The sequence below is a fragment of the Chelonoidis abingdonii genome, chromosome 5 (genome assembly GCF_003597395.2).
Source record: "Chelonoidis abingdonii isolate Lonesome George chromosome 5, CheloAbing_2.0, whole genome shotgun sequence".
In the NCBI taxonomy this organism is placed as follows: Eukaryota; Metazoa; Chordata; order Testudines; family Testudinidae; genus Chelonoidis; species Chelonoidis abingdonii.
Window position 1 is genome coordinate 145,828,622 of NC_133773.1, and position 10,539 is coordinate 145,839,160.

Sequence of the window (10,539 nt, forward strand, 5' to 3'; positions counted from 1 at the left end):
GAAGGGGCGCGACTGAGCCAGCACGTTAAACGCATTGCTTCACTTGCATCTGTACCCAGCCTCAGGTGCGCTGCTAGTGACCTCCGTCCGGCTGCCAGGAGGCGCACGCACGCTTGTAAAGCGCAGCGATGGCTTCACTGCAAGCCCCAGGCGTGGTAGGCTAGCCGGGGCTGTCCGCTAGGACCAGGGCTGATCCTTGCAGCATGCCGCAATCATGCGCAGGGCGGTCACTGCTTCTGCCCCAGCCAGAGCCCACAGGGCGTGAGTAGACCCACGCTGGGACTAGTGACGCCAGATCTGCAGGGGGTCACTTGAACTTCGCAGCCTCAGCACCCGAGCGCACAGGCCTGTGCAGCCCAGGAGGCTGAGAAATAGCCCGACAGGCTGCGGCAGACAGAAGGACGCAGCCCAAGGCAGCTGCACAGCGAGGCGGCGCGGGGGTAAAGAGAAGGCACAGCAGGCACGACGGGGCTCTGGGCACCACCCCCACCTCAGCCAGCCAGGTGCCGTCAGGTCTGGGGCCCAGCCCTGTGCCCAGCTCCCCTGTAGCACTGAGTGTGCTCAGCCGGTGGGGTCAGGCCCAGGTACTGAGCCCGCTTGACGGGGATCCAGCCCACAGGGCCAGGACAGCCTGGGGTCCATGCCTGCTGAGGAGATGGGGCGCGGGGACAGGAACACAGGACGGTATGAGGGTCCCACAGCCTGGTGCAGGGACAGGGCATGGGGACAGGACCCAGGACAGTCTGGGGGGGGTTACCCGGCCCGGCGCAAGGAACAGAGCATGGGGTCAGGACCCCAGGATGGTCAGGGGGTTCCCAAGCCCGGCGCAGGGATGGGGCACGGGGACAGGACCTCTAGACGCGTTTGGGGGTCCACGGCCTGGCGCAGGGACTGGGGCGCTGGGGACAGGACCCCAGGACAGTCTGGGGGGTCCCACAGCCCGGCGCAGGAGGACGGAGCACGGGAACAACGAGACCTCAGGACGGTTTGGGGGGTCCACGGCCTGGCGCAGGGGACGGGTGCGGGACAGGCCCCAGGATGGTCGGGGGGGTCCCAAGGCCCGGTGCAGGGGACAGGACACACAAGGGACAGGACACTCAGGAACGGTTTGGAGTCCCACGGCCTTCCCCTGCGCCAGGCCGTGGGACCCCCCCAAACCGTCCTGAGGTCCTGTCCCTGTGTCCTGTCCCCTGCACCGGGCCTTGGGACCCCCCCCGACCATCCTGGGGCCCTGTCCCCGCACCCCGTCCCCTGCGCCAGGCCGTGGGACCCCCCCAAACCGTCCTGAGGTCCTGTTCCCGTGCCCCGTCCCCTGCGCCGGGCTGTGGGACCCCCCCAGACTGTCCTGGGGTCCTGTCCCCACGCCCCATTCCCTGCGCCAGGCCGTGGGACCCCCCCAAACCGTCCTGAGGTCCTGTCCCTGTGTCCTGTCCCCTGCACCGGGCCTTGGGACCCCCCCCGACCATCCTGGGGCCCTGTCCCCGCACCCCGTCCCCTGCGCCAGGCCGTGGGACCCCCCCAAACCGTCCTGAGGTCCTGTTCCCGTGCCCCGTCCCCTGCGCCGGGCTGTGGGACCCCCCCAGACTGTCCTGGGGTCCTGTCCCCACGCCCCATTCCCTGCGCCAGGCCGTGGGACCCCCCCAAACCGTCCTGAGGTCCTGTCCCCGTGCCCCATCCCCTGCGCCGGGCCTTGGGAACCCCCTGACCATCCTGGGGTCCTGACCCCATGCACTGTTCCCTGCGCCGGGCCGTGGGACCCCCCCCAGACTGTCCTGGGGTCCTGTCCCCATGCCCTGTCCCTGCACCAGGCTGTGGGACCCCTCATACCGTCCTGGTGTCCTGTCCCCGCGCCCCATCTCCTGCAGCAGGCCATGGGAACCCCCAGGCTGTCCTGGCCCTGTGGGCTGGATCCCCGTCAAGCGGGGCTCAGTACCTGGGCCTGACCCCACCGGCTGAGCACACTCAGTGCTACCAGGGGAGCTGGGCACAGGGCTGGGCCCCCAGACTGACGGGCACCTGGCTTGGCTGAGGTGGGGGTGGTGCCCAGAGCCCCGTCCTCTCCCTCCCCCGCTGCCCTGGAGTGCCCTTGGCTGCGTCTCTCTGGTCCTCGCACTGTCTGGCTGTCTCCTCCCTGGGCTTGGCACCGTGCTGCCTGGCTCCATTCAGCCCCTCGTCTGCTCCTGCCCGCTGGCATCGTGGCTGGCTGGGTGCAGAGAGAGTGACCGCAGATTGGGGAAATCAGGGTTCCAGCCTGGCTGCCGCCCTGCTCCATGCTGCGGTCCCCCCAGCGGACGCAGTCCTACACGCCTGGGGCTGTGCAGTGAAATGCGTTAACGCTGGCCAGTGGCCCTTGGGCAGGACAGACTGGACAGACAGCACGTCCGTTCTCGCCCAGCATGCGGCTGGCCTGTGGAACTCACTGCCACAAGAGAGCTCTGCAGGATTCCAGCGAATTGGGCATTGGCATCGATAAGGAGAACACCAGTTACATTGGGGGGGGGGGCGGGGAAGGGAAGGGGATGTAACTCCCGCTGCTGGGCTTGATCCACTCTTCCACCTCTGGGCCTGGGATGAAACCCCCCTGGGGTGGGTTATTCCGTAATTGGCCAGTGTGGGATTTCTTGGGGCATCCGATGCTGGCTGCTATCAGACAGGAGACTGGACTGGACTAGCCAGACTGTGTAAGTGACTGCACTCTGTTGGATGGAATCAGAACTGTTCTGCTCTGTGTCATAGGCCCTATACTGCCAACAGCAGTGATTCTCCATTAGCTGCAGTGTCAGGAGAAGCTGAGTTCTGTCCCTGCTGTTGCTGTTCAGTGCCTCCAGCATAAGCATCATGCCAGCTCTGGGGCTGAGTCCTAGGGGCCCATGGCTTCGTGTCACTGGTATTGCTATGTGCTAGGGATGGGGCTTTAGCGTGTGTGACGGGGGGAGGACATTTCCTGACAGCCAGTGCAGAGAGCAGGGGAGAGCTGGCCTGGGAGCACGAGCCAGATCTGTGCTCCCCCCTCCCGGTGTCCCCACTCTCCCGTGCACCGCGTCTCGTCCCCAGCGTGTCCCCTGGAAAAGAGCCGTCCCCAGCCAGCTCCGGTTTCCTGCATGGGCGGCTGCAGGCACAGAGTCATGCTGCAGTGATGCTGCAAACGGCCATTTCCCTCTGAACAAAACGGCCCATCCAGGCAACCTAGATACCTGCGCACCCCGACTGGGCATGGGGCAGGGTGGGGGGAGGTGGTGACACGGGGGGAGTGAACGCCTCTTTCGTTGGTGGGCTGAGCTCTGTGGTGCCAGCACCAGCCCCGGTTTTGAGGCTCCAGCACGGGTTCTTTGTCTTGGTCCCAGCAGGGCTGGGGCTGGGGGTTGGGGCTGAGGGGCACTGGCAGAGCTGGGGGGTGCAGAGCAGGTGGCCGCGGGTCGGGGCTGAGGGGCACTGGCAGAGCTAGGCGGTGCAGGGCTGGGGCTGCGGGTTGGGGCTGAGGGGCACTGGCAGAGCTGGGGGGTGCGGAGCAGGTGGCCACGGGTCGGGGCTGAGGGGCACCGGCATTGCTGGGGAGTGCAGGGCAGGGCTGGGTCAGCAGGAAGGATTGAGAGGCAGTAGTGGAGCACGCGCCATCTGTCCCCCTCTGCTCCCTGCCTGTTGGATGGAATCAGGGGGAACCTCGGGGATCCGGGGAGCGAACGCCTCTTTCGTTGGTGGGCCGAGCTCTGCGGTGCCAGCACCAGCCCTGGTTTCGAGGCTCTGGCCCGGGTTCTTTGTATGGGTCTCAGCAGGGCTGGGGCTGCGCACGCCCCGGGTCAGGGCCTGACGCTGGTCCATGAATCAGGCAAACAAAGGAGCCTCTGTCCCTGTCTCAAACTACAAGCACCAGCTGCCTCCATGGTGGCTAATGGGCCGAATTCATGATCTCGTCCCAGCCACTGCTGGTAGCAAATTCGGCCGTGCTGTGCAAATCGCCTCAGCCTCTCACTGCTCCCACACAAGCTGATGGCTCCTGCCTGCGTCAGCGCCCGCCGGAGGCTGGCTGGTCAGTCGAGGGGCTCCTGGGCTAGGGATTGTGCTAGCAGGAGCCTGTCGAGGGGCGCTGGGGACCCCACGAATCAGAGGTGGCAAAGGGTGTTTGGGCCAGGGGAGTGCTCAGTTCATGCACTAGATCAGCTCCTGGTCGAGGCGGCCTCTTGGACCCCGCGTCGGAGGAGGGGCCGGGGCGGAGCGAGGCCCCCTCGGACCCTGTGCTCACTCGGTTCCCAGAGCTGAGGTTTTGGGGCGCTGCCCCTGCCCGTGTTGTGTCTCTCTCCCAAGGGGGTTTCCCCGGGGGGGTTTGGCTGATGAGGCCTCAGTCTCGTCGCCTGCTTGGAGCCCCTTCCGCAGGGACACAAACTGCGTGTTCCCCTCCTGGCTCCCTCCCCCTGCTCGCTGCTGCGCGGCAGCCAGGCAGCCAGACGCAGCAGATGGTGGAAGTGACATTTGCCGTCAGCAGCGCAGCACTTTCACTGCAAATAAAACAAATAAATAGTACAAACAACATGGAGCTGCTTCACTTCGCCAACCGGGGAATGTGTGTCAGCGCCGCTCCCGCTGCCCCAGGACGCGACAGCCGCACTGAGCGTGCGACACACGCCGGGCACACGCCGGACACATGCCAGGCAGGGCTAAGACGCGCTGACACAGACAAGGCACCCACATGAGACACAGACACAGACACCCCCGTGCCCCTACCCCATCCAGTCATAGCCAGGCCGTGCCCATACAAACGTCACACAAACACGCCATGCACACCCCCCAGCTGGCACACAAACACGCCATGCACACCCCCCGGCTGGCGCACAAACACGCCAGGCCCACACAGATGCAGAGATGCCTGGCACAGGCCATTTGCACACGCAGCCTGTGCAGATCATACATGCATATGTGAACGTGCCATGGACACAACCTGTCCCTGTGCAGCTCTGCCATGCACATGCATACTCACCACTCAGCTGCGCAGACACACGTGTCCATGCCATGAAAACGACATGTGCCCACACACAACCATCCCATGCCCATACACAGTGCCAAAAGCACCCCCACCGATGTGCAGACGTGCCATGCACCAGGACCCACTCATGGAACGTGCTGTGAACACACAGGCGTGTAAAATGCACAGGCCAGGCCAGGGTTTTCTGCCAAGGGGCCAGTTGTGGTGGCATGTTTTCCAAAGCAGAGATTTGACCACTAGGAACTTGGCTGAAGCTCCCTGGACTCATTGCGCGTGAGCTGCCTCCCCACCTGTGAGCAGACAATGACTCAGCCAACCCTTCCCACAGCGTTGGGGGCTAACGGCTTTGTAGCTGGCTCCGATTCCCTGAGACCCCCAGAATTGTGACTCTGACGTTTGAGACCTAGATGGTCTCTGGGCCTGAACCCCCGGCTGCACTGAAGGGGGGTCCTTGGAATATTTAGTTTCTTTTGTATAATCCCAGATGACCCCTGTCAAATGCCTTAATGTGATGAAAGAGACTCGAATACGGATCCCCTGGAGGAGACAACAGTGCCTGGGTAGCCCTGGTCCGACCACCCAGGGAATTACTGAGGGTCCCTCAGACCTGCCTGGTTTCAGTCCCACGTAACTTTCTGAAGAGTCGAACTTTCAGGCTGAAATGTCCCATGTTTGGATTCTGCCTGTGGGTGAATATTTCTGGGAAATTTGGGTTCAAGTTTAGCTGGTTTTGAGTGCGAATAAAATGACCAAAAAACCCTACAACAAACAAACTCAACACACGGACACTTTCCCCCTTGTCAGAAAACTCCTGCCCCCTCCCCGTCCTCCTCCCCGCCTTTACAGCCAAAGGGCAAAAGTTAAAAATTGGCTCCCTGAGGAGGCACATCCATGACTGTCTGGGTGAAAATGGGTTTGGATTTACGGAGTTAGGGTCCATGCAGTGATCTGTCGCACAGCTGGTGACGCTGGGTTGTGCTAAAGGAGGTTGTGTTGTGCATACATGCCCGGCTCGTTCAGCTGGTGTGGTGTGGGTGGTGTGGTGTGGGTGACTAGGGCAGGAACCCAGGCTCAGTGACTGTGTATCCTGGAAGACAAGATGTGCCTGGCTCCAAAGCGAGCCGTGGGAAAGTGATTGTTGCTGCTGACATCCCGAGCTGCATTGCTCTTCTGCGAGCGTCTAGCCAGGGGTGACGCGGTCTGGAGTGTTCCTTTTATACAGTGAGGCAATTCCACCCAGACAAAAACTTTGTTAAGGGAATTTTAAGGATAAACAATCAAAGGGCAGGAAAAAGCCAAAGCGATGGGCTGGGTTCTTCCTTGAGTAAAAGACACCTTGCCCTGAGCACCTCCATTCGCCTGCTTGTGGAGCACGTTGCTACCAAGCATGGGGAAGGGTGCTAGAAAGTTACCCGTGTTTCCCTCTGCACCCTTAGGTGTGTGTTACAGAGCAGACGGGAAGCACCTACTTGCTTGCTGACTGGCAGACAGTACGATATAACCGGCTGCTGGGGGAGCTGCTGATAATTATGTGCAGATTTTCCCCGTCCGCTTCTCCTTCCTCGATTTCCCTCGTCGCCATGGTCTGACCTGGCTTTTGCTTTGCATTTTTCCTGCGTGGCGGTTTGTTCAAGGCTTGTATCTGCAGCGGTCTCCCAGAGCCTGGCGTGGCATGGTTTCTTTTCAGGCAGTAGCAGTTTTTCCTGTGCAGTTCAGGGAGAAGAAGACTCGGAGGGGACGCGATAGGCAGCACGGTCCAATGGGCAGGGCTGCAGACTGGTGCCTGGAAGAGCTGGCGTCGGTTCCTGGCTCTGCTGGCTGACACCTCTCCCATTGTTTCTCTGTCCTGTCAATGCCAATGAGGCACTGCTCGGGGCAGGGATGGTCTCCCTGTGTGTGTGGTGCTGCCTGGTGCTACTGTTCTGTAAAGACACTGACATGCTCCTGGCGCGCAGAATGAGCGGTGAGCTGGGAGCGCTCTCAATACGAGCGCCGTCAATGGAGCCGAAAATCCGTAACTCTAAACTAGCCGCAGAGGAGTGCTCGTCTCCCCAGTGAGCCCGAGCTGGCAGCGATCTGCCAGGAGAGAGCGCAGAGACCAAGAGGTCCATCAGGGATTTAGCCGAGACAGTCAGGGAGGCAGCCCTGGGTTCTGTGTGTCCCGAGCCTGTTTGCCAGGAGCTGGGAACGGGCGCCAGGGGCTGGATCACTGGATGATTCCCTGTTCTGTTCATTCCCTCTGGGGCACCTGGCACTGGCTACTGTCGGCAGACAGGACACTGGGCCAGATGGACCATGGATGGACCCAGTCTGGCCACTCTTGTGGTTGGTGAGCAGGTGGTTCTGTAATTGTCACCGGTGGCGTTTCTTCTGCTGACTCGCTGGTCACCGGCCTCTGGTGGAGGCAGGAGACTGGATGGACCAGTCTACCCGGCAGGCCTAGGCTAGCAGGATGGGGGCTCTGCCCCCTCTAGTGGCAGAGCGTGCAGAGAGGTCCTGGTGCTCAGCTGGGAAAGCCTCATGTCTGTAGATGGGCTCCTGCACGCCGCTCACCTAGTCGTTACAGGTGATGGTCCATATGGGGAACTGACCTCTGAGGGACCATTCCCAGTCTGTAAGAGGTCTCTGACCCCCCTGCTGGCTAAAGCCCCAGTCCCTTGTGCATTTGCTCCCGGAGCTCCTGGGTTTGATCCCCACAGCTGCCCCAGACGGGGTCACCATTGCATCCCCACTTTCCCAGGTGCCACGTGGGGGGTGAGGAGGTGGAGATCCCTGTAGATAACAGCCGTGTGCTTCAGCTCCTGCTGGCGGGGGGGAAGTTCTATCCCTGCAAACTAGGGACGTGCTTTGGGAAGGGTAGAGGGGCCTACCCCCCACCAGAGTCTGGGGTGTCTTTGCAGCACCCTGACTCTCCGGTTCCGTGGCTCTGTGGTAGCCAGGGAATGTGTGCTGGGACCTGGGACGTAGGCGCAGGAACTAGGGGTGTGGGGGGAGCTGCAGCACCTCTGGCATGCACTGGGGGCTCTGCTCCTGGCCCCGTGCCTGGGGTCCCAGCTACCGGCCCCATGCCCAAGGTTCTGCTCCCGGCCCCGTGCCCAGGGTCCCAGCAGTGGCCCCAACCCTGGCCCTCTTACCTCTGTCTGGGGATAAAAAGTTTGGGGCCAGTTTCACTGGCTTTCAGCAGCCCCACTATAAAAAGTATCCCAGTGTCCTTGACCAGGGACGCTCCTGGGACAGGACCAGATCGGAGAAGCCGGTCCTACTGGCCCATAGCCTGTAGTTCCCTAAACAATCCTGTTATATGAGCACCGCACTTGTCACCCTGCAGAGCTCAGTGAACTGACCTGAGCAGGAGTTATACACAGGCATCTTCACAGGCCTCTGCAATGCGGCCACCTCTGGGGTGGTGTCAGCCGCTGCCCGGCAGTGCCACTCGGCAGTGTAGGAGAGGCAGCGAGGAGGAATCCTCAGTCCAGCCGAGACACTAGGGGATGTCTGAGGGCAGCAGGCTGCGATGGGCTGGACACCAGGGTTAACACTCCAGCTCTGGAAGGAACATGCCAGGGGACCCCTGTTGCTCCCCTAGTGGCCAGGCTCCCCACAGGGAAGAGCTCAAGGTGAGGGGGGAGCCGGGGGTGGGTGGGGGAGGATGTGCTGAGCAGAAAAGGGAAGTCTGTCAATTAATTTTGTGGGCTCCAGGGTGCATTGTGGGAGAGTGATAGGAGCCCAGCTGTCAGTTTGAGAAATGAGGTGTGATGCGGGGAGCCAGATGTGCCGACGAAGGGAAGGGAGCTCATTAGCTAATTGCACATGCAAATCACCGCTCCCTGTCCCTTGGCACCAGGACCGATCCACGCAGCTGGAACCGTGGCGGCCAGGTGAAGGGGAGAGTGCACCCCCCACCGATGCCTGTGCACCCCTAACGCTGCTTGGGCTGGGCTGTGAGCGTCCTGCTCCCAGGAGAGACCGTACCCTTCCTGTGGGGCAGCGGGGGGCAGTCTTCCTTTGGGGGGACGGGCAGGAGGTAGGGACCCGGAACAGCCGGCTGAGGTCAGGGGACGCTGGCTCTGAGCCATCCTGGCTGGTCGCTGGGTCAGACCCTGAGCTCCTTCTCTGGGGAGCCCCAGGCCTCGCCAGTGGGGGCACCGGGGCCTTTTCTGCCCTTTAGGTCAGAACAGGGGAATCCAGGAGGAACCCTCCTTAGCTTCCCGGCCCCAGCACGTCAGGAACACCGCAGTGCCAGGCTGGGCCGGACATCAGCCCAGCTCCAGCGGGATCCCCCCACGCTGGCCAATCAGGACAGGCCATTGGCCCATCTCCTGTGGGATCTCCTCTTCCTGGCCAATCAGGATGAACCACTGGCCCAGCTCCTGTAGGATTCCCTGCTTCCTGGCCAATTGGGACAGACCATTGGCCCAGCTCCAGAGGGATCTGCCTTCCCTAGCCAAACAGGACGGACTATTGGCCCAGCTCCAGAAGGTCTCCCCCTCCCTTGCCAATCAGGATGGACCATTGGCCCTGCCCTCCCTGGCCAATCAGGACAAAGCATTGGCTCATCTACAGCGGGATTCCCCCTTCCTGGCCAATCAGGACAGGGCAATGCCCATGTGGTCTGGTAACCCCCTCCCCTCCTGCCGTGTGCCGGGGATGGTGCGCCATGGCCAGTGGGTGCAGAAATCCCCTGCTGCCCCCTCTGGTACAGGCACGGGATGGGCACCCTAGTGGGTCACTTCCTGGGCACCCCGGCGGGCCGGGGACGGAGTTGGCTCGAGTGCAGCAGGCGCCACAGCCCTGCATGCGCTGCGTCCGCCCTGCGGCAGGAAACGGAAGGGCCAAGGGGTGGGCACAGGGGGTGAGAGGTGACCCTGCGCGTGCGCACGTGCACACACACACGCCCCAGCACTGTTCCCGCTAGCTTTCCCCATGCTGGTCCGTCACAGGCAGCACAGGGGGCACCCGGTGGGCTCACTGCGACCTGGGAGCTGCAGCCAGGGATGGTGCCGGTGCCGGTGCCGGTGCCGGAGCAAGAGCCGCTGCTTCTCAGCAGGTGGCCTTGGTGAGGGCTGTGGACTGTCAGCGGGGGGCGTGTGACGAACTAGGAATGTTCTTAATGTTCCCTCTGAATACTGGGGGGGGGCTCAGTTCCTGGCCGACCCTCTGTCACCTAGCAACTAATGGCTGGGCCCATTCCCCCTGCAAGGGGATGCTAAAGGTGGGGGAGAAAAAAGAGATCAGGTGACCTCCTGGCCCGGGAAAGGAGCTGAGCAGAGAGGAGGGGCTGGAGCGGGTTGTGAGTCTGGAGCTGGCTGAGGGCAGACGTGGGGGTCTGGCTCACTGCCCCCCAGAATGGACCCGGCCGAGGAGTCCGGTTCGCGGTACCTACAAGCTCTGTTTTAGACCCTGTTCCTGTCATCGAATAAACCTCTGTGTTACTGGCTGGCTAAGAGTCACGTCTGACTGCAAAGTGGGGGTGCAGGACCCTGTGGCTTCCCCAGGACCCCACTGGGGCAGGCTCACTGTGGGAAGCGCACGGAGGGGCAGAGGATGCTGAATGCTCCAAG

General features: G+C 62.4%; 1 protein-coding gene across 1 annotated transcript in view; it reads left to right on the forward strand.

Moving 5' to 3' along the window:
• The window catches only part of EBF4 (EBF family member 4), a 117,268-nt gene that overhangs the window by 35,676 nt on the left and 71,053 nt on the right, over window positions 1-10,539 (forward strand). The window lies entirely within an intron of this gene.